Raw genomic sequence first — 12,273 nt, 5'->3', positions numbered from 1 at the left:
ATAATTCTTTAACATATGAGAAATTGTAGAATAAGTATAGAATATCTGAGAACCTGGGTTTCGCCTAAAATGGAGCTTGGAAGACCTGGATCATATGTCCCCACTAACAAAATTTGATCAGTGGCAAGTGACTTAAATTTTCTGTTTCAAAAGGTTAATCTTAGGATAAAAGCAAAAGGGGTTAAATCGATTTAGTGATGTCATAGATCAATGTACTCAGTATAAATTAAAGGGTATGAGACCTTGGCAAATTTCTCTTTAGCATAAACTCAGCTTCCTTTTCCCTGCTTCTGGCCATTAACAAGTGAATAACAATTCCCCCAAATAGCAGTAGAACAAGCGCTGGTTTTCATGAGTCACAGAAGCATTTTCAGAAAGCATGAAAATATCAGAAATCAGTTATCATACTGATATACAATGAACAACATATCAGTAAAGAGAGCCAAAGAACTAAAAAAACATTCTCACTAACAGTATTATTTTCTCCCAACCCACTTTTTCTACCATCACATTTATTTTGCTGCCCTTACTCTATCAGAATCCTGAGCTATGCGGGAAAATACAGTGACCAAGTATTTCTGATCTTAATAAAAATTTTTGATCCTTACCATAGGAACAGACCATATAATGTCCCAAACCTAATTCAAAAGATTAAACTTTCATAGTATTTATATGGAGGAGACTTTTTCATTGCCTAAAACCTTCACCTTCCAATTTTCCCAATCTCATAGTCCCCTGTGATTTATAATCAGTATGTTACTAGATAAGGTTTGAAAAATAAAAAGGACTAGGGAACACTTTCCTCTCTTGGAGAAATACAGATCTCTTGTGGGTGCTTCTGGCAGCCTCGTTTTGTTATTAAGCGTTATACTTTCCTAACACAGATTGTCTAAAATGGACAAGCCTTCCATTGGAAGTGGAAACTAAATACAAATTGAAATAAAGTTAAATCATGAAGAAGACATCAATGAATGAGGAAATTAAAAATAAGATGGTTGCTACATACAGAGTAAAATTCTCAGTAAGAACAATTGTGACTGACTAATCACAAAATGAAAATGAGATGAAAAATCTTTGTAGAGACTAAACAATTGATGAGAATAAGTAATTTTTTTTAAAAATCAGAAGCCTTCAGATCTTTCAAAGTTACAAAAACCAGCAATATACTGTAAGAAAAGTTGGCTTTTCTGTCCTCCAGGCTTATTGAACATAGATCAACACAATTCCATTTGGATATGCTTGTTAAATCCAACAGGAAATACAAACAGCCAAGAGGTATTCATCTGAATTACATAATAAAACACACATAATACCCTACAGGATTTTAAGAATTCTTAACAAATATTATAATGAAAATCCAGAGCATTTTATTTTTGTCATTGTTACTTGATGATAATTATACTAGGATTACATAGTCTGGAGATTATTAACTCTAACTAGAATTTAAAAAAGGATAACATTCATGGTTTTCTCTTCTTTAGTTAATCACATTATTCTTGATTACATCAATGATCCATGAAAATAATCAGAATTAAGTAAAGGAAAACTGAAAAGAAGAAAATAAAATCATCCTCAATGAAGTCTGCGTAAATGATAATGAAGTGGAATTAATGCCGGATGCATTAAATAAATATCTGATTTCTGTTCACTATCAAAAGACTAACACAGAACTAAATAATTAAATGTGTAACATGACTTTTAGCAGGAGAGGGAAAAGTGAGCTTTAGGAAATAAAAAGAAAAATCATATGTACTATACTCTCTAATTGATTTGTTTAAAAGGACTTGCATTTACGCACTAACATGAAGACAAATTCTATTCATTAAAATAATATTTTCAAATAATATGGCCATGGAAAAGTTTATTGTTATATTTGAAAGTCTTGCAATCTCATTTAATTCTTTAAAAGGACAATAACACATTAGATCATCTTTATTAAAATGGACAACTATCAAAAACACCAAAGTATCTCAAATTTTCAGTGAGACATAGTTTTAAATTTATAACAATATGTATTTTATACAATATGTTTAAAAATAAGATAGATTTTGTACTGGACAGAGTAAAAAAATTATATATGGATACAATTTTCCACTACAGCTAAAACTGCAGTAGAAAAAATAATAATATGATACCTGTATGTCTTTCCAGGAAGAGAATTAAAAGCTACTAAGTAAAAACTGTAAATCACAAAACAAAAAATTGTAAACTGTATTTTTGTTAAAAGGTTGGATTTTAATGTCCTGTTCAGCCTTTATTTAGTTCTGTGTTTACTCTGCTTCCTGACCTAACTTTCCAAACATGGGAAAATTGTGCTTTAGAACAGACCCTATGACATTATGCTAAATGATTATGAATGCCAGGCAAAATTTACTTGCATTGTGACCTGAGGACATCACATGAATTTTCTGCATTTTCATCACCTGTAAAATAGGGATCATAATTTTACTTCTCTCACGTGGTGATTTAAAATAACAGCACATGTAAACTCCTTTAATACAAAGACTGTAAATCAATCATATTTATGAGTTCAATCCTAGAGATCATATTAAGCTCTCTCAAAAGACTGAAATTTTGCAAATTAGATTAGTGCAAGGAATTGATTATCAACTAGAGTTTCCATTTTCCATTTTTTATTTAACTTAAAATTAAAACAGTGGTGTTAAAAGTACAATACATTAGACCTCATGGCCAATATGGGGACATAACATGGTGAAGTTAAGAGCATGACTTTGTAATCAGATGATCAAGATTTGGTTAAATTTCATTTTTCTTTAAGTTGTGAAATGGAAACAACAGTTTATCTACTCAGAAGTTCTTATGTGGGTTAAAATTGATTCTCCTCAACATGTTAAACAAAGGATCTGGTACATGAGGAATAATGGCTTACTCTTACTTTTGGAGAACACATGAACTCCACAAATCACAGCCTAGAACTCTCTTGAGTGCAGAGTTTTGCTACAATTTTTATTACTCAGCTTCTTACTTCACTTTAATAGAGTCTTTTGGACTTTAGCAAAGCTATTTTCCATGATGTGGTTGAGAAACAGGGAGGTGCTTGCTGAAAACGGAACAGCAAATATGGTTTTTGATTTTTTTAAATTTACAAGATTGGTATTTACAAACTGGACACAGCAGTCTGCATGTCCATTTATATTTTGGAAATATTTAATTAACACTATAAAATGCCTAGTTTTATATTAAAATGATTAACATGGGAAATGTGAACAAGTACAACATAATCCATCTTCCATTTCCTTATTATTTACAAGTATAATCTGAATTTCTTTGACACATTATTTTCAGTTTTACACAACCAAAAATTCTTGTCAGCAACTTGCACAAATATTTGAAAAACTGTCTTTTATTTATATCAGTGTATTAGCAAACAAGCGTGCCTTCCTACCACAATGCATTCCTCTTGTCTCATAAAATGATTTTTCTTTTCTTATCTTTATGCAAATATTTTATGCATATATGAGGCTTTCACCTTGGTAGATTTTATACAGCCTTATCAACTCATGCTTTCAGCAAATGTGACCTTTAAAATACATAAGTTTCCATAATAGGAAATACAGTCTCAGGAAAGAACTGCTTCTACTTGGACTAGGACTTCTTGAGGACATGCAAGTTGCTGTATCTCATCTGTGTAGAGTTGTTAGAAATGCAAGGAAATAGGAATGTGAATTAATTAAATACCATTGCTTATGCTATGCTCACATAAATAATTAAACTAACCAATACAATTGTTCTCTAACTCCAGTAGCCTGATTAACTACACCTCTAAATGTGGTACATCCTTTGCACAGTGCTATAAATTTATAGCATACATTATTTATAATGCTGTGTTCACATTGTTTAAATGTAACTATTAAAATGAACCCTGAACATTATTGATGAAACATAAGGAAAATAAAAACTATACACTATCTTTTTAAAAAATAAGAAGGCTGGGTCATTAAATTTTTATTGTGGAGTTTCATGTATAATGAACTTTTTAAAACAACTATATTTTTAGTAAAGTGAAAAATATATCTACCACCTCAGCTGCAATTACAGTACTATATACACAGCTTCCTTTGGAAGTCACATTTGATATCAAGTTTGGTCATCAATCTCCATATTATTGTTGAAGTCAGAGATTCAAATTTTTTTTAAATTTCATGACTGTAATCCTTTTCAATTTTCAAAACATTGAATGTGAATAATAACACTTCATGGTTGAATATTTTTACATAAATTTTTGAACCAACTAGTAGAATCTCTTCTACCACTTATCAAAAGATTTCAACCTTCTGGGTCCTGTGATACAACCATATGAATATATCTTCTAAGGGATTTGAGATGATGAGAGGATTGAGAGCATTGTATGGAGGTCATGAGTCTTTCACCGATGTGGCTGAAAGTGACTCATATCACATCTGACATCGCTCACTGGCCAAAACTCAGCACGTGACTCCAACCTAAGTACAAGAGAGTTTGAGAAATGTTAGATGAGCACTAGTTGTTCTTACTATTGATAATGTATTAGAAAGTAATAAGGTACATGGTAGATATTTAGAGAACAATAAGAAAATCTATGCTTTCTGAAGAATCTACATGTTATACTCTAGTGCAATAAATAGTCATATTCTACAAAATTTTATGTTTCATAAAAAGGAAACATAGATGAAGTCATTAATTTTACATAGGTATCATAGATCCTGATTTATTTCAAAGCAAATTTTAGTTAGATTGAATCTAGTTGCCTAGTTGACATTGAAAATATTAAATGTGATGAATGTTGGGAAAAGTTAAAAATGATCTTAGAATGATTTTTAGTACAATTTCTTCAGTATTAATTAATGTGCTCCAAACCGTTAAGAAGTAATAAAGATGTAAATTAGTAGACATAACGTAACAAGTGATAAGTTCTGTATACTAATACAATAATATCTCAGTTAATAAACATTTCTGCTCACAACCAATTTGGTTTGTAAACAGATGTATTTGGAAAAATTTTGATTCCATTTGTAAATTCTGCATGGAATGATGAACATAGCTATGGCCATCTTCCCTAGAATCATGGAATAACTTCACTGTGTGAACTGAAGTACCACTGTCAATAGACAAAACTTCAATACTAAAAATCCTTCTATTCTGAATAAGAAAAAAATAAATTTTTTGCAGTAAAATTGATATTAGAAAAGCACATTGGACAGACAGAGTAGCAGGCAGAAATGTAGGGACAGGAAATTTCAGAGAACATTTAGATAAGAAATAGTATAAGATTTCCTTAAAAAAATGATGTTTTAAGATTCTGGTAGCATAGTGAGAATTGGAAGAAAAGGAGATTCCTTCAACAAGCTCTGTAAGATCTGATGAGGCTCCAGTCACAGAATGGAGAAGGTATAGGTAGGTTTTAGCAGCTACAGTGGGTCTCAGAAACTGAAGCCTTGATATGAGATAGGAAACTAATCACATCTGACATGACTTCTAACTTTTTGAATTGAATATGTGTGTAAAGGGACTCCTCCGTAATCCTGACAAAATACAATTTGCCTTAAGAAATTACCTATAGGGCTGGGGGTTTAGATCAGTGGCATAAGCGCCTGCCTTGCAAGCAGCCAGTCGTGAGTTTGATCCCCGATACCAAAAGGAAAAAGAGGAAAAAAAAAAAAAAAAAGAAATTACCTATCCTTCCCAACAGAACTAGAGGCAATTTCCTTTAGTAAGCCCTCCATGGGTAAGTGGGAGTATAAAAATCTGCTCCATTTTTTCAGACTGCTTGGCTCAACTTAAGCCTTCTGATATGATATGATATGATATGGTATGATATAATATGATATTGGTCAAGACGTTAAAGCTGAACTCCTACTCAGAAAATCTTTGTCTTTACCAATATCATTATATATTTCCTGTTTTCTTCTAGAAATTTTAAATTCTCCTCTATGTATCTATCAAGAATTGAATGAATAAAGAAAACATGGTAAATGCATACAGTGGATTATTATTCAACAATACAGAGCAATGAAGACTGTCATTTACAGAAAAATAGTTGGAACTGGGAGACATTATATTAAGTAAAATAAATAACAGAAATACAAGTCTCTCATGTTCTGTCTCATATACAGAAGTTAAAAAATATTGATGTGAATGTTGAGTAGTGACTAACCAGTGTTGATGGAGATGTATTTTTAATTAAAGTAAAAAATTTTCCATTGGAATAGGAAGTGAAACTTCTATGAAAATAATTTCAATAAAAGCTTTGATAAAATATTTAGAAAATAGAAAATGAAAGAGTAATTTAATTTGCCTAAAAGCTAAAAGCCTAGTCTTGGGTGTTCCATTCAAGTACTAAATAAGGTCATCATTTCCTAGCCTCTTCTATCCAAAATACTAAGTTGATCACAATTCTCTGTATATAATATAGTATTATAACTCTGTGTTTATTAATGATGTGCCATTCAACTAGAATATTCTCACACTGTTCCATAGCTGGTTAACTCTGTTTCATTATTTACAACCTCATTCATAGAACAAGCCTTATAACAATTCTTCCTTGATCCTACCAAACTGGATGTCCATAAGGGCCCCAATTCAGTTTCCTTCTCTGTTTTTCTTACAGTGTTTCTGTAAGGATCTGTTAATGAAGCTTGTTTTCTCTACTCCTTGTGTGCTATGAACAGCTTGATGGTTCCTAGTTCCTGACAGAGTTGCTTATAATGTTAAGAGATGAATAAATGAGCAATGAATGAATGAATGATTCATGATTTAGGTACTTAAAAGTATTTGTACATGTATCCTGTCATTCGTACAAGCTAAGTTTGGAGGGAAAATTAGCCTTAGAACTGACAGAGAGAATGTGAAAAAGAAAAGCCACTAATCTGAACATATTGAAATAAGCTATGGATGCAGAATTCTGGGAGAAGTGTCATATATTAGAAGTTAATCTTATGTTGGGGGATGTTTCAGTTAATTATGAGCTACTCAGGTGGCAATTAAATAGGTTTCCTGAACTGTAGTAGAGAAGAGGATCAATGAATTTGATTTCTTCAAAGCTAAATGGCATTAACACACTGATAAGACCATCCTTAGTGTTCGAACTAATTATGCTAATGACAGCAGTAAGGAAAAAGGATCAGACTTTTCACCACTGCTCTATGAATATCGGAGACTAAAACTGGAGAAAATTGGTTGGAGACTGTTTTCGTAGTCTTCATGAGAGGTCCTACGGATTTGAACAGATGCGATAAAAATAACATTTAATTTTTTCTGGTCTTCTGCACTTAGTAAGAATTACTTTCCTTAGCAGAATACAGGAGGGCATTTGCAGGGGTAGGCAGCTTCCCCAGCCCAGTAGAAATCTTCAACAATCAAGGAATAGCATTGGCAGAAAAAGACATCAACAGTCTTCTTTCAATGAGACTGTTCATACACATGATCTGTTTATCTCAGGGTTTCTAGCATAAGAACATCTTAGTGATTTCTATCAAACTTTCCTCACACATATGCTGCATGCATTATGGACTGATGTACTTGGAATCTATCTTAAATCTCTGATGTATAGAGGAGAAAATAGGTCACAAAGGGGCTATATGATTTATTAAAAATCACTGGCGGATTTCAGGACAGAGTTGGTCTTCTAAGTTTAGAGATACAGAGAATATAATATAGTTAATATAATATAGTTTAGAGATACAGAGAAGCAGGACTTTATGGGAAATTTGTTAAAATAATTAGCTTGAAAGGCTCTTGAAAACTTAAAAGATATTTATCTGTAACCTACATAAGAAGAATTTGCTGGAAAACAGGAAGTTTATGAACATGTTTGTCTTTAGAAAATTTTATTAAAATTTAGTTTTAAAAATTTCTAAATAATTAAAGGTGGTTTGGCTATGTTTCACTAGAAAATCTAAGGAAATTTTTCATTGCACTTTGCAAATGTTGCTTGTTCAGAAATTGTAGGAGTAAGTAGCTGATCTCTAAAGGAGAGAACAAAATACATACCCTGTTTTAACTTATTTGAAATATATTTATTCTCGCACATTGAAATATTTTAAGGCATCATGTTGGGTGCATTTTAAGGAAAATGTGGCTTTTGAAATGGAAATTGACTTTATAAATAGCAATGAACAATGTTGTACCCTTACAAACACAATCATAACTTTTATAATTTATAGCCTATGAAAATAAAAGAAAGATATATTTTATCATCAAGTCCTACACTAGCATCCAATTCATGTCTCTGTATAGAAAACTGTGTTCTCAGAGCAACACTCTCGCTCACTTTTAAAATTCTGGAAGCCTACAGAAACCTCATAAGTATTTGGTGTAGCAAACGACAAAGTGTTTTCTTCCAAAACATTGATAAAAATCTCATATGATGTGAAAACTCCTTTGTTGCTCATAGATTTTTCCTAGATAAAAGCTTAAATGACTCTTGTATAGAAGTCAAATATTTAGAAGAAAGTATTGAATAAGTTTAGAACTTTAAAATGGAAGTTGTCAGATGAACAGTAATTCCAGCAGTTATTTTTTACACTAATTCACGCAGGGCTCTGGGTAACAATCCTTCTGAAACTGTGCAATAGAATCTTGCATCTTTTTCCCTGGCCAAGATTAGTTCCTGTCATGTAGACAAGCCTGAGCCTAGAACAAACTTCAGCCTATTTTTATGGGATATCTATATATAGAAATGAACAACAAGTGATGACTTTTTCTGAGACCTTTGGGCAAGTCAGGGAATAGGTATATTATCAAATGACTTTGACACAGTGCAAAATGTACACAGTGCTAGGTTTTAAATAATGAGTATAGAGGACTCTGAAGTGACAACACTGCTTAAAACAGGAATGCTCTTACTAACCTTTGATAACATCATGTTTTTATGTCTACACAGCTTGATTGTTCCAACTTCCCACCACTAGAATGATGATTTGAGTAAGTTAAATAAATCATTCCCACATAGAGACATACTTAAAATGATAAAGCATTAGATGAACCTGGAAAAATTGTATTTTATGCTTCTAGCCAGTTCAGACTCTTTATGGAATTTATATAGATGTTTAGTGGAAATGAAGAAAGGACCAAATAAAGGAAGCCATGTAAGACAGAATACTTAGTACTGGATTTTATGCTGCAGGTCTCAAGTATCTCACCATATAATCATCCAACTTCCTGTAGTAAAGAATAATCTTTCTATTTATTCATTTTATCCACTAACTGGTACTTTAAACTCCCACATCTAGAACTTCATGTCCCATTATTTTTCATAAGCCTCCACTCTCACTTTGAAATATCACTAACTTCTGCTAGGAATATGGGCGACATTATAGATTACTTACTTCCTTTATCCTCTGCATTTATATCTTCTCAAACTAGATTGAATCAGAATTTAAGTGCTCTATTAAACTAATCATTTAATTGTATATACCAATGTCACTATTGGCATTTTTTGTCATTCCCAACTAATATATGTTTTTGTCTCATGACATGTGCAAATGTATTTCCTATTTGTATATATATTTGCTGATTATTTAATTACAGTTTAAATAACTGATAGTTTAATAGTTAACTGACAGTTAATAGTTTAAATAGCTGATTATTTAATTACAATTGATTATTGAAATTGCAATTGATTACTACCAATTGCTTTTCCATTTGAAATTAAATTATTATATTCTTGTAATAAAATTTATATTTTAACCACATTATTATTTAGTTCTAAAAACTTCTTGTGGGAACATCATAGCACACAAGTCCATATTGTGTGATACCAGAGGAGTTGTGCAAAATGTGACATTTATGTTGATAGTCAATTTTCTGCTAGAACATCTTGGTGTTTTTTTTTTTTTGTCTTCTTGGATATATTTTTCAAATATTTTTACTCAGTATTTAAGTGTTGCCTTGTCTATTTTCTCCATAAAAAGTCTTTCTAAAGTTTTCTCATCACTTTATGTTAATTTATAAATAGATATTTATGCCTTCAGTATTAGACTCACTCAAACTTTTCCTTTAGCTTATTATCAGATTCCTTTTTCATTGCTGATTTTAGTTTTGTGTCAAATGTATTTTTTATTATCTACAGCTCCCAACTGATGCTTTTATATTCAGCAAATGGATTTGATCACTCTCAAAGAGCAACTTCTATTTAGAGGCTGAAGCTGATTCAACATAGCAGATAGGTATAGAGGTTATTCGCTTATTTTGCAGTTTTAATCTTGCAATGATTTATACTCTTTAGTCTCTTACACAGATATTTTAGTTTTTAATATACATATAATTGTTAATGTCCTAGGAGTAAAAATACCTTGATTTGAGTTTACATTTATATGCTAGATTTTTAATCAGCATATCTAACATGCTTAGCTTCAGTACCAATAACTCTAAAGTGTAGATTTTGAGTATTAATGTTATAAATTGTGTGAGAATTTACTGATACTATATTTAAAACTCACTTGGCATTGTCCTGGGTACATAGTAAATCAAATCTAATCTATCTCACAGTGTTTTTGAAATTTCCACAGCAAGTGTATAAAAATGAATAGGTAAATAAATGTTTAATGTATTAATGTAGGTGCTAAAAATTATACACTTCATTGTTATACATAACTTGAGACAAAACGTTCTATCGCTGCAACAAGACAAAGGAAAAATTTAAGTAAAAAGTTTAATAAGTTTCTTGGCTATAATCCTCTGGAGACCACATATTAATAGGCAATGAAGGTAGTATTTGCTACACAAATTTGCTTATGACAAAGGGCATTGCAAGGTGTAATTTTATCTATATTGAATTGCATTCATTTATTGAATTTAAAGAAGTGAAGATATTTGATGCAAAGACATTGTTTTATGACATAATTTAAAAATAACTGATTTCTATGTCGAAAAATTCATCTGTCAAAAACACAAATATTTTAGATTCATGACATAAATTGTTTGCAGAATAAAACACCTAGGAAATATTAAAAGTGTTTTTAAAACTCATTTGTCACTTTTTGCACTATGTCATCTTTTGACCAAGTAGCACTTTTTTCAGTAACATCAATGTGGTCCATGTATCACACTACTAGAAATAACTTGATTACACTTTGAAGCTTCCTGGAAGTCATCATTTTACACTTTAGCTACCTTCGATGACATCTGAGTTAAATAGGGATATTCCTAAAATTAGTAACTTATTTTTGCTGTTTTACACACTTCTTCTTCAGAAGAAAATACCATGGCTTAGTGCAAGTGTATCTCTGAATACAAAATAACGGTGTTTCTACATAAATACCTGAGAAGGTACTGGAGATTTTGTGAAGACAAAAACATAATTTTTTAAAAACTTTGAAATTATGCCTAAAAGTATGTTGTACATTGCTCAATCAGTTGAAGAACTCAATATTTAGTAGTACATTATATTTAAATTTGTATAGCAAAAATGATATAGGAACGTCTTTATTAGCTGTATATTATAACTATGTTCATTAAATCTTAAAACAGTTGATAGCACGTTGTGGGCCAATCTATGTTTATTGACTAAGTGAATGAAGCATGCTTCAAACAATAAAATACTTTTTTCAATATGGCTTTTTCCAGAAAAATTATATATATATATATATATATATATATATATATATATATATAAAATCACTGTGTAGTTCACCTTCAGTAAACTGAAAAATTACAACACATAAAATATCAGTATTACTGGGCATGGTGGTACATGCCTATGATCCCAGTACCAAGGAGGATGAGACAGGAAGGTATCCACAAGTTCCAGCTCAGTCTGGACTATATAGTGAGTTCAAAACCATTCTGGACTGCTCAGTGAGACCTTATCTCACAAAGCTAAAAATAAAAAAGTAATAAATATCAGCGTTTTCAAATATACTTTATACTTTATTTATGCTCATTAATGAGGGAGGAATGAGAAGATCAAGGGAAAATAAAATTGATACTTTTTATTCCACCTTAGAAAGTAAAATAATATTTTAATATTTGCAATATGGAAAAATACAACAGGGTGAGGGTAAGTAGGAAAGGTCCTAGTATTTTCTAATATATTCAAAATTGTTTCTCAATACTTAAATATTTTCCATCGTATACTAGAAATAAGTTTGTAAAAACATTTTTGGGGAAACATTGAACACACACCAGTTTGTTACTACACTATAAGACATACCAAAGTCACGCTTATGAAAATTAGTTGATAATCAATTGAGTATAGAATGATAACATATTGAATTTCATTCAAATATGCTTTAAAACCCCTTTGTTCTAAAATTCCCTTTTAAAAGACTAAAT

General features: G+C 31.0%; 1 long non-coding RNA gene across 4 annotated transcripts in view; it reads right to left on the bottom strand.

The window, feature by feature from the left end:
* The window catches only part of LOC101788745 (uncharacterized), a 93,178-nt gene that overhangs the window by 62,550 nt on the left and 18,355 nt on the right, over positions 1–12,273 (bottom strand). Inside the window, exon 5 of one of the 4 annotated variants that reach the window (XR_216492.3) lies at positions 2,617–4,463. The exons of the other annotated variants lie outside the window; for them this stretch is intronic. This is a non-coding gene — a long non-coding RNA (uncharacterized LOC101788745). Of the gene's footprint in view, positions 1–2,616; positions 4,464–12,273 lie in introns of those variants that run through there. 4 annotated transcript variants of the gene reach the window in all.

This window comes from Cavia porcellus, unplaced genomic scaffold (genome assembly GCF_034190915.1).
Source record: "Cavia porcellus strain 051 isolate PalLab524CR breed Dunkin Hartley unplaced genomic scaffold, mCavPor4.1 scaffold_10, whole genome shotgun sequence".
Classification (NCBI taxonomy): domain Eukaryota; kingdom Metazoa; phylum Chordata; class Mammalia; order Rodentia; family Caviidae; genus Cavia; species Cavia porcellus.
The sequence above is the reverse complement of the archived record's forward strand: the minus strand, read 5'-3'. Positions and strand labels throughout refer to the sequence as shown.